The 12,951-nt window shown below is 43.2% G+C and overlaps 1 pseudogene; it reads left to right on the forward strand.

Annotated features, from left to right (window-relative positions):
* Positions 1–1,599: 1,599 nt before the first annotated feature.
* LOC109392751 (enhancer of rudimentary homolog pseudogene) lies at positions 1,600–6,719 on the forward strand (annotated as a pseudogene).
* The last annotated feature ends 6,232 nt before the right edge of the window (positions 6,720–12,951 follow it).

Consider the following 12,951-nt stretch of genomic DNA (forward strand, 5'->3'; position numbering starts at 1 on the left):
TGACAAATGTCAGGCGTTCTTTTCTTTTAAACTTAAATTTTATGTATTTTTAAAATTAGGTAATACTTTCAGTGGAATAAAATTCCAAAGGTAACTCAGCAATTTCGTTGAAGACTCTGCCAGGTATTAAGTTCTTGTGTGGCAGGTCCAAACCCATCCTTTTATACTCAGCTTTTGGATGCTCCGCCGGGGGCCCTGCGCAGTACGTTTCTGCTTTGTCAGCCGCCTCATGTGAGACTCTCCCAGTAACAGTGTTAGGGGGACTGTGAAGCCACAAGAGGAAGACACTTGTTCCTTCTGTGGGCTTCCAGTCTGCCTCCTGCACTGTGAACATCGCCCCAGCACCACTTCTTCACCCTGCCTTCCTGAAGCAGCAACTGAATCCAATTTGTGCTGCTTCTAACACAGGCTTCATTGCACCCCCGCTCAAGGACACCGTCATGAGCCATCGGTGCTCCCTTCCTCAGAGGTCCCTGTCTTCACACGTGATAGGAAGTCCCCTCCCTAAGCTTTAATAATTAATTTCATTGCAACCCTCCTCTTTGTGGGTGGTAGTGGTGTCCAGCAGTTGTTACTTCCATGACACCTTGGAGGGTTTACCCTTTCAAGTACCCGGGTAATAATTTTACATGGCATTACCACTTCTTTATGCTAATTTCTCTCTGATCAAATGACTGCTGTGGCTTCTGTCTCCTGAGTAGACCTTGGCTGGTTCAGCCTCCTTCCCACATCTATGCCTGCTTCTCCGTGGAAGCTACCGACAAACCAGTTTCCTGTGTATCCTCCAGAGAGCAAAATGCATTTTTTGAGTCAAACAGTCTTATCAAATATCGAATACGATGAAAACCATCAAACTTTGTCAATGATTCAGCTAATAACAGCTATCTTGTTAGGATCAGGCTCTGTGTGAAGTACTACTTCATGTGGAAGATATTATTATTCACCTCATTTTACAGATGAGGAAACGGAGGCAAAGGGAGTAAACACCTCACTCCAGGTTCACACAGTGACTGAATGTCAGAAACCTGTGTTTGAATCCAGACACTGGCGCCAGCATCCTCACACTCACACGTAACCGCTTTGCAATATCGCCTCCCTGTGTTGCTGGTGTTCAGAGGTTGGGCTTTAAAATCTGAAGGCAGGAGGCCTGATTCCTACCTACTGCCTTGTATCCATGAGCAAACTACCTAGTCTTTTTGGACCTTTGTCCCAGTGTGTGTAAAATGGGTAAAAATAAACATCTACCTCCTACGGCTTTTGCAAGATTAAGTGAGACAATATATGAAAGTATCTAACATACTGTATGGCCGATAGTGCTACTCCATCAATGTTAGCTCTTATAATTAACATGATCACTATACCTTCCCTGTTCACTCAGTCTGTGTCTAATTTTCCCTCTTTTTAACACATCAGGCAGTGGCATGCTGGTAAATGTTCCACAACTAGCTTTTTGAAATGAAAACAAAGCCCTAATTCCTAGTTATTACTGATTTCCGTGGTGTTACTACTCCCTCCATAGCCAATTCCAAGCTACCAGCATGGTGATAACTGGCTTACACATTACCTGAAAACGTAGCATTTTACTCCCGAGAGCCGGTTATGAAGGGGTCCAGCACCCCACCCCACCTACGTCTTGGTGAGAGACCTGAGATTCGAGCATTCTTTAGTCTAATGAGAGCCTCAAAAACATCCAGCTTACTACTGCTTAGGGTTCAGGAAGGTGAACCTGAACCCCTGAAGAGTCCCTGGCTTGTGCTCACGCATTCATGCGTTCAGCGGATATTATCCAGCTCCCCCGCTATTTGCTCCCTCTGGAAGCACTTATTCAAGATTGAAAACCTGCAGCTGCCCTGTTGAATGGGCTTTGTCCTGGGCTGCGCTCCTGTTCCTGTCCAGGGAGCGTCCTTTTCCCTGGTCGGTCCACCCTTCCTTCCTCTCCCCCCACCAGAGTCTCTACAGGGAGTCCAAACCTCTGTCCCCGTGGGCGCCTGTTTCTCTGTGCTCCATCCAAACCTTCGCCCGCACACACCATCCCTCCTCACTCTCCCAGCGCCTAGCTTAGTTGGGGGACACCCTCATGTTTGTCTGATTATTGGTCTACCAGACCACCTATGTCTCCACGACCTTTCACTAACGGTGCCCTTGGCCTCTATCTACTTGAGAGGCAGAATCACCCACTAGACATTTGAGCCCACTGCAGACCAAATGAAAACCTTGAGGGACTCGTGTGCTGCTGTATAGGCATTTATAACAAGTGTTGGAGAGTCCGATAAACCTGGGCTCAAAACTCAGCTGTGAAATTTACCAGTGCTGTGAACTTGGGGCAAACAACTTAACTGTTTAAAAGCTTCATTTTCTTTCTTCTTTCTTCTCCCTCTTCCCCTTCGTCCTTCCCTTTCCCTCTTTCTTTCCTTGAGTTGGTGGCCATCTTAGTCTGTTCAGGCAACTATAATAAAAAGCCACAAATTCGGTGGCTTATAAACAACAGAAATTTATTTCTCACAGTTCTAGAGGCTGGAAGTCTAAGACCGGGGTGCCAGCATGGTTGGGTTCTGGTGAGAATCCTCTTCGGGACTGCAGACTAGTAACTAACTTCTCACTTTGTCCCCACTTGGCAGAAGGGATAGGGAATTCTCTGGGGTCTCTTTTATGAGGGCACTCATCCCCTTCATGAGGACTCCACCCTCAAGCACCTCCCGAAGGCCCTCCTGATACCATCACACTGAGCATTAGGATTTCAACATATGCATTTTAGGGGTCACAAACATTCAGACCGTATCAGTGGCTCTATCTTTTTGTTTTGGTTAGTTTTTGGTTTTTTTGGTTGTTTTTTTTAAAGAGTACCACACATACATGGTTTAGAGTTAAGTGCTTTTACAAACTTATTTTGAAATGGCTGGTCTCCCAACCCTATTTTCTCCTCCCCAGAGGCAAGTATTTTGAAATTCTTTAGCTATTTCTTACCTCTGCATATCTAAATAACATAATTAGAGCGTTACTGCTTGATTTTTTTAGTTTTAAGCATTATCTTTGGCTTCCTACTATGGAACAGGACCATATGTATCATAGGACATACAGACTATGTATTTTTTCTATTAGGCAATCCTCTCACATGGAATAAAATCAGGAGGTCAAATAGTTATCTTAGAATTCCAGATCGGAACATGAGGATCACTCCTTTAGCATTTTCATCCCTTCCTGCCATGTACATACTCTCTGCCCCTCTTTTTTTTTTTTTTTTAATTGGGGAATTGGAGAATGGGAACAGTGCTGGGGAATAGACAAGTTGCTGTCCCTCTGCTCTTCAGTCTAGTTGTAGAGGACGTTGCTTCACTGGCCCAAGTTGGAACCATCATTGCGCTCTTCCCGGGTGAGGCAGATCAGTCGCCGGCTTCTGGACCGCCGCTCACTGTGGCTGCTGGCCACTCATGCTGGCTGCTGGCTACACACGGTAGCCCATGGCAACCCACTGCCACAGGGGCTGCAGCCTTCGCCGTAGCCAGCAACCCATGGCAGCTCAGCTACAGGTTGAGCTGTTGTTCAGCATCTTAGCTGTAGAGGGCAGTGTCACTGGCCTTCATATGTGGGATCCGAACCGGGGCCCTCTGGCGTCCCAAGCCAGCTCTTAACCAACGCGCCACTTGGCCGCCCCTCTCTGCCCCTCTTACTGTCTCCCAATATAGTTACATCTCATATTCATCAGATCAATACTTAACATTTATATCACTGTGGAATGCTAGTCATAGCTAAGTCACGTAATAGTCTATGAATATTTTTGTCTTTCCTCTATACTTATTGTTGTCCCTGGAGGCAATGCTTGTCCTGATTTGTTTGCTTATTTGCTAAGTATTTGATATGATTATCATAAATTCAACCCAAAGAATCCCTAATTATGAGTGTCCTCTCGATACATTAAAATACGCGAAACATTCTGTCAGCGTCACCTCGGAGAAATTCCTGCAGATCCTCTGACTGTCAGGCCTGGCCTCGTTTTTTTCTGGGCCTGAGGCACAGCTGTTGTCTTGGGGTCTCCCTAAACTGTCATCCAGGGCTCCTGTCACTTTCGTCTGCTGTTGGGTCCACCATTGCCAGAATCTTGTATCTACTGGTAGATCACATTATTCCGCAGCCTCCTCAGACCTCACATGCCTTGAAAGCCTAATTCTACCCTTACTTCTAAATGTTCATTTGGGTGAAGAATTCTAGGTTGGAAATCGTTTCTCTTCAGAATTTTGAAGAGATGGCTTTGTTTTTTCCTAACTTTCCCAGTTGCTGTTGAGTGGCCTGATGTTATTATGACTCTTTGAAACCTGTTTTATTTTTCTTTCCTCTGGAAACTTATTTTCAATTTGTCCCATTTTCAGAAACTTCACAGTGATGTGCTTTGATGTGAGCCTATTTTCTTTCGTTATTCAGGACACTCTGTGGACTCTTAATTAAAAATCTTTCCATTCTGATAAATGTTATTGGATTATTTCTTATGGTTGCTTTGTACTATATTATCTTAGCTAACCTGGAACTGTGGCTCCCAGAATTCCCTTCTCTGTATGGTATCAGGCTAGTGTTGGCCACAAAGGACATTTTCTACCAGATCTGGAAGGTGGAAATGAAGCAGCAGCCATCTGTGCATGCTTTGAAGGCTGGTGTCCAGTGCCAGGCACAGAGGCATCTGCAAGCTCACCTGGTTGGTTTGGGGCAGCCCCTGAACTTGCAGCTCCCAACATATCTGTTCCTTTAGCCTGTCCATCTTCTTTGACATATGTGTGTGTGTGTGTGTGTGTGTGTGTGTGTGTGTGTGTGTGTGTGTAGCACTGTGGTGGTAAAATGGTGCCAGATTCTCCTGTAGGTCACCCATGGCATTCAGGTTGGAGGTAGTGAGAGAAAGACATGGGTTCCAATTTTCCCTCTTGGGTTCCACTTGTCTTTGCTCTTATCCATATCCAGCTTTCCTTCCCAACTGACAGTCTATAGAGACTTTAGGCTCAACAGTCTGCATAGACTGTTCCATCAACACCATAATCATGTGAGTCCTAACCCCTGTAACAAATCCCTGATCCTATATCACTTGCAGTGGTTCTGCTTCTCTGTTCAAACCCTGACTGATTAATTTCTTTAATGATTTCTTATTCTTCATTGTCTTTATTCTTTCTTTCTGGAAACCCTATTAACTGAAGATTGACCTCCTGGATAGGTCCTTCACTTTTCTAATAATTTCTTTCTTATTTTATACCTCTTGTCCTGTTACTATACTTCCTAGGAGAGTTACTCAGTTTTCTCTTTCAACAATTCTATTGAATTTTTAATTTATGCTATTTGTAATTTCTAGTTCTTTAGTCTCCAAGTATTCCTTTTTTGTAGAGTACTGTTCTTTCTTCATGGATGCAAAAATCTCTTAACATTCTGGAAATAGTAATGATAGTTTTTCTTTCTTTTTTTTGTGATCATCTTTTTATTGGGCAGGTGGGTATTTATTCAGACATTTTTGTATAATGTTTGAATTTTTTATTTTCACATCAGAAATTCTTTTAAATTACAAATTGAGATAAAATGGCCCCAAATCCTCCAACATAAGCCCCAATTAAATAGGTTTGCAAAGCATTAAAGATAATTTCCAAACACACAAAAAGCCATTTATAGTCCCAGTCTAGGTACACATCATTTTCATGTTCAGCTCTGATGCCTGTCCAGGGACGCTACTGACTTACATTTGGGCTCAGACATAATAGCAGCAGGGATTTGGATTTCTCTTCTGCTTTTTCCATTTAACGGATATCAAAGAGTCTTTATTATTATTTTTTTGCAACAATTAGTTGTGCCTCGTGGTTGGATACTAAGGGTATTTCCAAATTATATTGTTATAAACATGATCTATGGACACTTTTGAATAAACTCATAGCTTTGATTTCTCTTAGCTTGTTAAAGAATTTCCTCTGAATTCTCAGGAGTAGGATTCTTGGATGAAAACATATAAATTACTAGACCCTTGATTGCCTTCCAACTGGGCTATTCTTATACTGCCACCAGTAATGTTTGAGTACCATTTTTTCTCCATTTACTATATAATTAGTAATGATAGTTTTTAAAAGAGATTTCTTCTTCATGTTCTATTTCTCTTTCCATCAAAATGCTTTGTTGTGTTTGCTTTGGTCTCTACCTTTCATTTGGCTTTCCTCAAATGTCCAATGCCCCTTGTTTGTTCATTTAAGAATGAAGTAGGGCTGGCTGAGTGGCTCAGTTGGTTAAGAGCTCGCTCAAGAGTTTGAGCTCTGAGCAACAGTGGTTCGAGTCAGCCCGAGCTGAGCAGCCGTGAGCTGCCAACCAGGTGGCGGGATGGCTCAGCTAAAAAAAAAAAAAAAGAATGAAGTACCAGTAGGCGGTGACTGCCGTGAAAGAGTTTGGTGCGGTGTCTCACACCATTTTGCTGGTACAGCCTACCAAGAGGCCAGAAGGCAGAACTTCATGCTGACTGTGAATCTGTGAAGGAATGCGTGGGAGGCATTTGTAAAATGTATGAAGAACATCTGAAGAGAATGAATCCCAACAGCCCCTCTGCCACATATGATATCAGCCCGTTGTTTGAGTTTATTGATCTGCTGCTTGACCTCAGCGGCCTTGTTTACTAAACTGATATCCAGGCATACCAGCCTCGTTACAAAGACTGGATGAAAGAGAAGATCTACACGCTCCTTTGCTGGCAGGCCCAACAGGCTGGGAAATAGTTTTGTTGGAGGCATTAACGGGGTTGGGAGGGCTTGGAACACAGGTATGTGCAGCATGTGGTAGTGGAAATTTTGTATTATAGCAATCCTGTTTCCATTTTGGTACACGCTAGCCAGGATTGAATGTATTAGATGAAATGTGAGGATCTTATTCAGTCTGAAACTCCCAGCAGCTCCTCTTTCTTTCTTTCTTTTCTTTTTTTTTTTTTTTAGTGAAATATTTTTATGATTATTTAGTTGGAAGTTGTTCTCTGTGAGTTATGTTGGTTCCAATCCTTCAAAAATTGTTCATACCCTCTTTATAATATTCACTGTACTAACCCTTCTTCTAGTGGGGGGAGGGGTCGGGAGGGGAGTTTAGTTATGTCCTCAAGATAAAGTCTTAGTGAAAAACAAATAAATATTCTTCAGTTATACTTTTTTTAAAAAGCAGAAGAAGAAGAATGAGGTACTTATTGGAAGATCTGAATGTGCGGGGCTTACTAACCAATTTTTGCTGTATGTTGACCTAGCCGGCCCCTTCATTGGAAACTCCTGATTTTAGTATTCTGTATCTTTCCTCTTGGGCTAGTCAAACATCCCAGAGAAGAGGTTTCCAATCTCCTGCCAGGAGAGTACAACTGGCTGCTAGCTTTCTGGAAACCTAGGTAGGAAAGAGGGCTGGGCGTCTCAGCATTTAGAATGCCAATGTTGCTTGATTGCTGTTTCCCCATGATACCCTCACCCTCAGTTGTAGGATTTTCTCTAATCCAGAGTCTGCCCGCTCTACCCTTTCCTGAGAAGAAAGTTCAGTCTTCTGCCAAAATGGGGACGAGGGCGTTATATGGCTGACTGGGGTAGGGGAGGAGATCTGGGGTCCATTGGTTCTTTTTTTTTTTTTTAATTAGGGAATTGGGGAAGAGAAACAGTGTTGGGAAATTGGGGAAGGGGAACAGCCAAGTTGTTGTCCTTCAGTCTTGGTTGTGGAGGGCGCAGCTAGCTCAGCTCCAAGTCCAGTCGCCATCCAGTGGCCTGTTGGCAGCTCGTGGCTGCTCAGCTCAGCTCAGGCGCAGCTCACTGGTCCATGTGGGAATGAATCAAACCAATGACCCTGTTGCTCAGAGTCGCGCTCTTAACCAACTGAGCCACTCAGCCAGCCCTCCACTGGTTCTTAAATCAACTTTTAACCAGTCCCCTGTTGTAGCTCCACCTCACCCCCACTTTACGAGATAACTAGTGCTCCCTATCGCAAGCCATTGGGGGGGCATCTGAGCTAAAACCTCTCTGCTCCTTGGCTTTTTCCACAGCTGACTTAGGATTCAGCTTTCTCAGATCTGCAAAGTCCATTAGTATTCATTCCAGATCCAAATTTTTGTTGGTGTGAGTTCAGTGTCTACTTTATTTACCTTGTAGGTTTATTAATTTTTTCATTCTTTATTTAATTTATTTATTCAACAATTATTTATGGACCAGTACTAGGTGCCAGACATTGTTTGGCTTTAAAAAAAAAATCACTTTACTCATAATGGAGTTTTGGATGGGAGCAAACACATTTATGTGTATTCAATCCTTCATCTTTACCTAGAAGTCAAAATCTCTTTCTCTCTCTAATTAATTAAAGAGGAGTAATAATATTTACCCATGGGATTGGGAAAGAATTAATTGAGATAATGCCTGTAAAGTACCTAGAATAGTGCCTAGTACATATGTGCCTAATAAATTGTTAGCACTATGATTATTATTTTACTTTTTACTGATCTCAGGCAGACCCAGTCTGGGTGGTTAAAAATTATATAGACATTTTGTTTAGTTGAGGACAGTTATGTTCAAGTAGATTGTGCACATTGTGGATTATGTTGCAAATTTTAAGTTTTTGGCTGACCTCTCCCAGCAGGCCATTAGAAGTGTGCCCCGAGGACACAGTCTCAGCTCAAGGAAAGCCCACATGCAATTTGGATGGTGTCTCTGCTAGGAGAGGAAATCCTATATAATGTTCCAAAGTCAGATAGACATCACTTTGAAATTGTCACTGCTGGTCCCCTCCATTCACATGACATCTGAAATTTGTTCAACAAGTGACCCTTTATACACACTGCCACAATTATTCTCATGTCAACCCTGACAGGTAGGCAGAGCTGGTGATGCTATTCTATTTTCTGATTTAGGAAACTGAGGCGCCAAAAAGTGAGGGGCTTTGTCTACTGATGTGTAGCCAACAAGCAACAATCCAAGATTAGAATACAAGGTTGTTCCTTTTTTTCTCTCCAATTCTACCAATTGAGAAGAACCTAAAAGTCCTGAACTCCCATTGAGTCGTCATGATGAAGTCTAGGAAGTAAATGGTTTCTGTAGGTCAGGAATTCACGGAGGTCTTGGCTGGGCAGTATAGACTTGGGGTCGCTTATGCAATTGCAGTCGCATGTCAGCTAGGACTGCAGCCGTCTGAAGGCTGGACTGAGGTTGGAGGACCCAACATGGCTGACTCACATGCCTGGCAAGTTGGTGCTGGCTGATGGCTTATGGCTGCTGTATGGCTCTTGTATCAGTTACCTAATACTACATAACAAATTACCCCTAAATTTAGACATTTAAAACCAGTCATCTTGGTTTGTTTTTCTTTTTTCTTAATAAAAAAATAGGATGGGGGCATAGAGTATGTTGGTTGCAAGATAAAACCTTTCTAGGAAGCAGCATAGATGGCTAGGATATAGAACAACAGGAACTCTCATTCATTGCTGGTGGGAATGCAAAATGCGACAGCCATCTGAAAGACAGTTTGGCAGTTTCTTAAGAAACTAAATATACTCTTACCATATGATGCAGTAATTGTGTTCCTTGGTATTTATCCAAATGAGTTGAAAACATGTCCACACAAAAACCTGCACATGAATGTTTGCAGCAGCTTTCTTCATAATTGCCAACACTTGGAAGCAACCAAGATGTCCTTTAGTAAATGAATGCATAAATAAACTGTGGTACATCCAGACAATGGAATATTATTCAGTGCTAAAAAGAAAGGAGATATCCAGCCATGCAAAGACATGGAAGAAATTTAAATGCATATCACTCAGTGAAAGAAGCCAGTCATATATGATTCCAACTATATGGCTTTCTGGAAAAGGCAAAACTGGGGAAACAGTACAAGATCAGTCAGTGGTTACCAAGGTTTTAGGGGAAGAGAGAGGGATGAATAGGTGGAGCACAGAGGATTTTTAGGGCAGTGAAACTATTCTGTGTGAATTGTAATGGTAGATGCATGACATTATACGTTTGTCAAGACCCATAGAATGTGCAATACAAAGAATGAACCCTAATATAAGCTATGGACTTTAGCTAATACTAATGCATTACCATTGGTTCATCAATTATAACAAATGTGCCACAGTAATTGCTAATAGGGAAATAATGTAGGAGAGAGGGAATAGAGCTAATGGAAATTCTCCGTACTTTCTACTCAGTTTTTCTATAAACCTAAAACTTCTCTAAAAAATAATATCTAGTAAAAAGAAAAAGAAAAAGGATGAGGCATGGGGTGGGTTGGTTACAAGGTAAAACCTTTCTAGGAAACGTAGCCCAGATGTCCCTGAGGGCTTTGTGCTGCATGTTCTCTGAACAAATCAACTTTGAGGTAAAAATGCTTTAAGGATAATGATGTACTTGGGATAATACCTGCACCATCCTGAAATGAGGGCCTGATCTGGGTACCTTTGAGATTGTTTGGAGATCTGTATTTTTAGTACATTTGAGCTAGAGGAAAGAAGAGAAGCTATTCATGTTCATAAGTTCTCTTTCTCTCTCTTTCTCTCTCTCTCTCTCTCTCTCTCTCTCTCTCTCTCTCTCTCTCGCTCTGGCTCTCGCTCTCTCTCTCTTTTATTATCATTACAATATTTTGCTTCAGAGCCTGTGCCATGAAGCCCCAGAGACCCAAAGGAAACCGGAAACCTGTTCTAAAAAGACAGAGTGAGTCACGCTCAATGAATAGGGATTTTCACAGAGGGGCATTGTTCAGTAAAGCCAGGACTGATACCCCCAGCTCCCACACCCACCTTGGTGACTCACGCCATCACCTTTAGATTGGAAGTGCAGCTGAGGGCACTGAGCCCACAGAGATTCCTGGGAGGCTGACAACACCTCACATAACCCAACCAGCCACTGACGGTTGGCACTGCCCCACGTAAACCTCAGGGAAGAGCTGTGCCTGGCAGCGGCGAGAGGACCAGTCCTTGTCTGGGGCAGAGCTAAAGCCCCCTCCCTAGACATGGTGCTCAGTGGTTTATGAATCTCTTATGGAATACTCCCCCTAAAATTTTTGTTCTTACTTGCTGAACACTTTCTGGTTCATTATTAGACAGACACGTTATGTGCCTATGTATTAGGTATTGTGCTAGACGTTGGGGTGCAAAGATTAACAAGGAGTAGTCATTGTTACCAAGTGCTTACACCTTTCTGATGTGCTTACAGAGAGATAAGTGGAGTCCCAAAACTGTCATGGGAACAGTGTAGAACTCAATGCTGATATGGTAGGCATTTTCTGGCGGTGTCCACAGCATCCATTCTGCTTACTGTCTCGATAGTCCTTTGGACCAGTCCTGCATGCCTGTGCTCAGGTTTAGGTGGAGTTGGCCAACAAGCCTAGCTCCAGGGTTGGATCCTGATTCCTGAATCAATCAGTATGTCTCATTCTATGACCTTGATCGTTGTTTGGAGAGTGGCATGTGTCCCCAGTTCAAGCTGAAAGCAGAGAAGGAATCTCAACCTGTGTTGGAGCCACTAAGAAAACCTTGTAGAATGGGAGATGGAAAGACATATGCTTTCAAACTGTAGTGACTATTTGGTTACTATGGGAGGATGAAATTGGCACCGTGGGAGGCAGAGCAGAGACAGAAAGAAATGCAGTCCTTTATGATATCACTTGAAAAGCTATATCAAACTTCACCTGAAGGCAAATACTTAGTATATGACATCGTTAGCTACACCAGCCCATAAATTCTCTTTATTGTTTGAGCTGGGTTTTTCTATCATTTGTAACTAAATATGTCCTAAGTTATGGTGAAGAAACAAATATAGGGAACAGGATAAGAAAAGTGATGTGTGATATCCCATATGTCTTCCAAGAAGCACAAAGAAGTTGCCTGCCCATACTGAGCCAAGGAGTTAGGGAAATCCATTGTATGAAAGTGATAGAGCTCCCTGAGGCAACTTAGTCCCTGAACTCCTTCCTATGCTTGGGGATCCCCCACTGTAGGAGTTCTGATGGAGTGATCTACCTCCCCAGAAGCCCACCCTGCCACCCTGAAGGATAGGGTGCAGCCAAGTGACTGATGCTCAGCCAATCACAAGCTCCCACTGGGGCTCTGACTCCAGATAAGCGATGCAGAGAAGCAGGAAGAGAATTCATTCCCAACAGTGATAACTCCATCCAGTTTCCAACAGCAGCAAAGCTGGTGCCAGTGTCCAGGGGCGTAGTCACATTATTGGTGTCCTCACCCTGTGGGTGCCTGGTCTCTCTAGATCCCTGCTTGTTTTCCAAGCTTGATTCTTTCTTTCTGGCAATTTTGTGCACCACCTAGTAACCTCTAAATAAATCCCTTTCTTGACAAAACAATCAGAATTGGTTTCTGATGTTTGCAGGCGAGGACCCCAACTGAATAGATAAGGTGGAGGTCAGTACTACTAGGAACAGAAGAACCGGTCAGGAGAGAAGGCGTGAAAGTCTCCTGAAGAGAAACAGCCTCCACACCAAGTATAAGGGATATGGGGACAGACATACCAGGATTGAATCGAGCTCTGTCATTTACTGCATGAGTGACTGCGCACAAGTGACCTAACCTCTCTGAGCCTCAGTGTCTCATCTGTATGAGGCGTATGGCAGTAGGACCTACCTTCCAGCACTGCTGGGATGATTCAATGAGATGATACCAGTAGCATTTAGTCCAGATTGTGGCACAGCCCTGGTCTTCAGGTAATGTAGCTATTGGGATTCCCTGTAGCTCAAGAGGTAACCTCGTTTACAGGGGGCTCCATGGCACCCTTTTTGTGAGTCTACTCGTCTTTCCTCTTTTCCTCTTCATTCATAGCAGAAAGGGAGAAAGTATTCTTCACATGCAGTGGGAGAAATCTAAGTGGATCCAGGCAGTTGTATATTGGTAGATGTGAAACAACTAGCTCTCCAGGGAAACCAAAGCACAGATTTGTAGCATTTCTCGATTTCCATGGTTGTAAATACTTCCTCTGTGGCTGATTTCAAGCAACC

The sequence above is a fragment of the Hipposideros armiger genome, unplaced genomic scaffold (genome assembly GCF_001890085.2).
Source record: "Hipposideros armiger isolate ML-2016 unplaced genomic scaffold, ASM189008v1 scaffold_11, whole genome shotgun sequence".
Taxonomy (NCBI): Eukaryota; Metazoa; Chordata; class Mammalia; order Chiroptera; family Hipposideridae; genus Hipposideros; species Hipposideros armiger.